General features: G+C 36.8%; 1 pseudogene; it reads left to right on the top strand.

The window, feature by feature from the left end:
- The first annotated feature begins 361 nt into the window (after positions 1 to 361).
- Positions 362 to 3,277, top strand: LOC139460868 (uncharacterized; annotated as a pseudogene).
- Positions 3,278 to 6,000: the final 2,723 nt, after the last annotated feature.

The following is a 6,000-nucleotide window of genomic DNA, read 5'->3' as shown; positions in this document are numbered from 1 at the left end:
TTCCCAACAAAGGGTTATGCCTATTTAGGTCACCCATGATGATGCAGCGCTTTGGCTGTTGATCATAGAGATTCTGAAGTGTAGACGAAAGAGGAATGTACAAGAAACACAAAGTAAGTGCAATGTAATATGTACGCCGAATCTTTGTCGGAAAATTGACACTCATCGAATGCAAATATGTTCTTTTACCAAAACATGATTCATTCTTAGCAATGCCCGTTATGCACAGTGAGAAATAAATTACATGTTGAGTTGACATGAAGAAACAACTTGAGGTATAGTTATATGTAAGTATCTGAGACTGTACCTGTTTACACTATGTATATTGGTGGATTTATATGACAAATGTTACCACAGGAAAATGCACTACATTGTGAAGTTCTTGACAAGTGATGAAATCAGCCTTATTCCTGATACGTGGTTGGAAGGGGATAGGTTCTGCTACTGGCCGAAATACAAGAACTCCAATCAAATGGACAGAGCTGTAAAATCTTCAACCAAACCAGATAAGGATACCTGGAAGATTTATGCAACATCCATCATGTACGAGCATGGTAAGTTACTTTATATATATTACTAGGAAAATAGAAGCCTAGATCTTCAATGCCATCATAACTGATGTACTAGTAGGTAACAAAGGTAACATTTTTTTACATATTGTATTTGGTATCAGTATAGAATATTAAGCAATTCCAAAATAGATCAACCGAGTTTAAAGTTTTCTTCATTAATCATATACCTATATAGTTTCTATAATAATCTAGTATACATGATGACATTAACATTTTATCTGACGACCAAACCTGTCAATATATTATATTTTAGCATCCTATGACAAGGCTAGGCTAGTTGCCACAAGCTGAAGAGACATCTCAACTTGGACACAGAGATGGAGGAAGAGGGACAGACAGATACAAGGAAAAGAAAGTATAATACTGTCAGATACATATTTTTCTTCTTTGACAGTAATTTTAAAGACATAAAATAAAACTGAATATGCCGTAAATAATTCTCTGTTTCTGAAATGTATGTCGTTGTGATTGTCTTTATCATAGTGTTTTACATGATTGAATATACATGTTTTGTCCATTCAGCAGTTTGTGCCAAAGCTTCTTGTAGAAAAATGGTTTCAATTTGATAATTGCTTGTCGCTCCATACGCAAGTGACAGTGAGGACGAAGAGGAAAGGCAACCCCATACCCACACCATGAAGACCAAAATTATGGAAAGGAGTGGCATGATAAGTAGGCTGCCAACACCACCTCCTGTTCCCACTGAGGTTGATATTGAACCCCTGGTTCTGCACGATCTCCAAGGAAATCGGCGCATCAAAGGGAGCATGTTACTTCTAACTCAAGCCTAACAACGTCCACAACAGACAGCAGTTTGTCATCTCCTGGGCTATCAGCAACCGGGGCGAGACTGGTGACACCTTCAACCTCTTCATGCAGCCCAATGCCAGATTTCCCTAGTACACCAGCCCGACTGCAAACTAGTTTTCCATCAAGAACAACAGGTTCATTGACATCTGTAGGTACCAGCAGAGGTAAGAAATTTATCAATGGTATTTCCTGCAATAATCGATGACGATATATGACAAGAATGAGTGAGTGAGTGAGTAGTGTAGAATGCCACTTTTAACAATATTCAAATTATATCACGGCGTGTCAGCTTGATGTGGGAGTAAAGCCCGAAGTGATGCAGGTCCAAGACGTTACCACTTTTGTTAAACCCACGAACACGGCTATGATGCCCACAAACCAAGAAACATAATCGGAACGAATCAGACCCCACACGCATAGATTTCTGGCGTGCCCAAGGGACGCAACTCTGCACTGTGAATTGAGACGCCTGCAGGCGATTTGGCCACCCATGCCCCCGTATATAGAAAGAAGTAACTGACATGTATGATGCTAAAATACAATTCCATTTTATTTGGGCTGATCACTAACCTCAAATAACCCAAAGCATGTTAATGTTGCAGTATTGTGGAAATATAAAGGAACAATATATCACGAACAATTTTGAAATATATATTTTTTTCCTATTTTTCTATTAAACAGAGGTTGTCCAAATAATCAGAGCCATCGAAACCAACACAGCGACCACGATGGAAAACAACAGACCGCTTAACCAGTTGTTGTTAATGATGTCAGCTCCAGTACAATCAACATCTGAGCAACCGTCCTTAGACCTGCCTCTAGACAATATTCAAGACCTGGAGGAGGCAAACACTTCTTTGTCGGATGCTACTCTATTCAGGAGTGTGGTAAGTATTCCAGCCCATTGTTTTAAATTGTGAAACGTCATTTGTAATATAATACGATTTCAATGGGTCTTAATTATATTTATTACATCCTACAACAAAGGCATGATTAAAAATACGTGTTCAATTCTGCATCACGGCAGCTTAAGTTTTTAGATAATTTCCGTATTGTCATAATTTATATAAACTAGAATAAAACATAATTACTTTCAATGTTTCTACAAGCGTGTTTTTTTAAAGGAAACGCAAACCATCCCAACCCAGTTAGGCTTTCATACAATATTAATTTGACTTCATTCGTAATCCATAACTGTACTTCATTCAAATATAAATGTTCGTTCGTTCGTGTTATGTTATTTCATCAATAAATTCTATAAAAGCTGTCTCCATTATACGAAAATGTAATTGTAACTATACCATGCATGTTATACATATTATAGATCTGACAACTTGGTGTCATCGGGGGTATGACCGCTGCAGACACGGTGAGACGCGTCCTGTCGGCGGCCATAACAATAAAGCTTGCAAAACAAATAAATTGGAAAGGGACATCCGGGAAGAGGGCCTTTAAAGACATGCCACTTAAGGATGATATCATTATTAAGTACAGCTTCAATCTTAATTCGCCTCAACATATTTCTTGATAATTGCTAAGACATGAAACTGTCTTGAAAACAACTTGAAACAACGTGACATTCATTTTTAGTCTTTCAGTGTAAAACGTCGCAATCCTTGTACATTTACCAGCATAAAAGTGCATGGAACTGTTTGTGTGAAGTAATTAACACTTTTATGTTACGAATCAGTGTTATAGATTTCAGTAGCTTGTATCATGTCAACTATGTTGCAGAAGCCACCCGAAAGAACCCACTGGTCCAGAAAACAAAAAATGATATAGAAGATCAGATAAAATTGTGGTTTCGCTATGCCCCTGACAGGGACGGAGAAAGAAAAGAGAGGATCCTTAAGGCCTTACAAAAGAAGGCAGCAGCTACTCCCAATGGAGAGTAGTTTGCTCAACCGGAATAAGAACACAAATTACTTTTATAACTGTGTTCAAATTCACATCATTAATGTTCTGGGAGGCATATTTATTCAAATATTAGCTATTTACGTGGGAAATCCCAAAATGCTCTGCTTATCACTCCATCTCGCGCTCAGGCCAATTCCATTGTTTTAGCCAGCCAGCCGAGCACGTTGTTTCAACACAGAGCACATTGTTTTGGACCATCTCTAATTAGCTATCTTATCAATGAGTAAATACACCCCGTTAGCAGACTTGTAAATAAACAAGTAGATGGATCACCTGGTTGTTTGTTACATTTTTCTGACTATGCAGGGCTTGCTGGTTGGTTGGTTAGTTTGTTGAATAACGCCGCACACAGCAATATTCCAGCTATTTGACGACGGTCTGTAAATAAACGAGTCTGGACCAGACAATCCAGTTTTTCATATCATGAGCATCGATCCAAGCAATTGGGATCGATGACATGTATCAACCAGCTCGGCAAGCCTGACCACCCGATCCCGTTAGTCGCCTTTTACGACAAGCAGGGCTTGCTGAATTGGATATGCATTATACAGTTTTGTGGTAGACTGACCAAGAAATTCTTTAGGTCATAGCTTTTGTTTTTACTGACCCGCTGTTCTTACATCCCTTAGACCTTTGATTCAGATTTTGGTTTTATCAAATCAAAATGCAACAAAACCATACAATCTTCATTTAAAGTCACTGATAAATAATTATTGATAATTTCTTTATAGCAAAATAAGGAATAAATTTAATTATCATCTCATCAATTCCAATTCATTCACACCAGCATGATCAAGTTTGTAATTCAATTTTAAACACTGTGGTGACACTGCTAATCAGTCCCGGGAACAATGGTCCCAGAACCGCTCGCCATGAGCGTTCTGAAGATCTCTGCTAGTGGTCGTAAACCTGTCACCAGGAGGCCTTATCTTTTCTCTTGTATTATCCACTTGTTGATACTTCTGTCACTTTGTATTAAGAATGACCACATCCAGGTTGTAATTGGAGTGGGGATGGGGATTGGCAAGAGGAAGAGATGTGTGGGGGTAATTGATTTTTTCTGGGAAGGGTTGGACAGAGCAGTACTGTATTGCGTTGCATGTTGTCACCCTTGGAGGCTGACTGACCTCTTTGTTCCATCTCTGTGTATGTGTGCTCGCGGTGTATTTTGTACAGCATTTTCTCCGAATGAAGATATAAACACTGAAAAAACTGTCCGGCTGACAAAGGTAAGTCAAAGTCTTTCAAAGTGATTGTTTTGATGTTGTTAACGAAATATACAGAATAATTGTAGTGACCAAGGATATAGCATATTAAGAGAATGAATTGCTAGCGTTTGAAAAGATGCTTGTTAACAATACTGAAACATAGTTCCCCAGACACATTTATGTTAATGAATATCGAATGGCTAGCGTTTGAAAAAATATTTGTTAACAACACTGAATCATAGTTCCCCAGACACATTTATGTCAATGAATATCAAATGGCTAGCGTTTGAAAAGATACTTGTTAACAATACTGAATCATAGTTACAGCAGACACATTTATGTTAATGAATATCGAATGGCTAGCGTTTGAAAATATACTTGTTAACAATACTGAATCATGGTTACAGCAGACACATTTATGTTAATGAATATCGAATGGCTAGCGTTTGAAAAGATACTTGTTGACAATACTGAATGATAGTTACAGCAGACACATTTATGTTAATGAATATCGAATGGCTAGCGTTTGACAATACTGAATGATAGTTACAGCAGACACATTTATGTTAATGAATATCAAATGGTTTGCATTTGAAAAGATATTTGTTAACAATACTGAATCATAGTTCCCAAGACACATATATGTTAATGAATATCGAATGGCTAGCGTTTGAAAAGATACTTGTTGACAGTACTGAATGAAAGTTACAGCAGACACATTTATGTTAATGAATATCGAATGGTTTGCATTTGAAAAGATATTTCTTAACAATACTGAATCATAGTTCCCCAGACACATTTATGTTAATGAATATCGAATGGCTAGCGTTTGAAAAGATACTTGTTGACAATACTGAATCATGGTTACAGCATGCACATTTATGTTAATGAATCTCGAATGGCTAGCGTTTGAAAAGATACTTTTTGACATTACTGAATCATAGTTACAGCAGACACATATATGTTAATGAATATGGAATGGCTAGCGTTTGAAAAGATACTTGTTGACATTACTGAATCATAGTTACAGCAGACACATTTATCTTAATGAATATCGAATGGTTTGCATTTGAAAAGATACTTGTTGACAATACTGAATCATAGTTACAGCAGACACATTTAAGTTAATGAATATCAAATGGCTAGCGTTTGAAAAGATACTTATTGACAATACTGATTCATAGTTCCCCAGACACATTTATGTTAATGAATATCGAATGGTTTGCATTTGAAAATATATTTGTTAACAATACTGAATCATAGTTCCCCAGACACATTTATGTTAATGAATATCGAATGGCTAGTGTTTGAAAAGATACTTGTTGACAATACTGAATCATAGTTACAGCAGACACATTTATGTTAATGAATATCGAATGGCTAGCGTTTGAAAAGATACTTGTTGACATTACTGAATCATAGTTACAGCAGACACATTTATCTTAATGAATATCGAATGGTTTGCATTTGAAAAGATATTTGTTAACAATACT

Source organism: Haliotis cracherodii, unplaced genomic scaffold (genome assembly GCF_022045235.1).
Source record: "Haliotis cracherodii isolate W230 unplaced genomic scaffold, xgHalCrac1.p SCAF_14, whole genome shotgun sequence".
Classification (NCBI taxonomy): Eukaryota; Metazoa; Mollusca; class Gastropoda; order Lepetellida; family Haliotidae; genus Haliotis; species Haliotis cracherodii.
The sequence above is the reverse complement of the archived record's forward strand: the minus strand, read 5'-3'. Positions and strand labels throughout refer to the sequence as shown.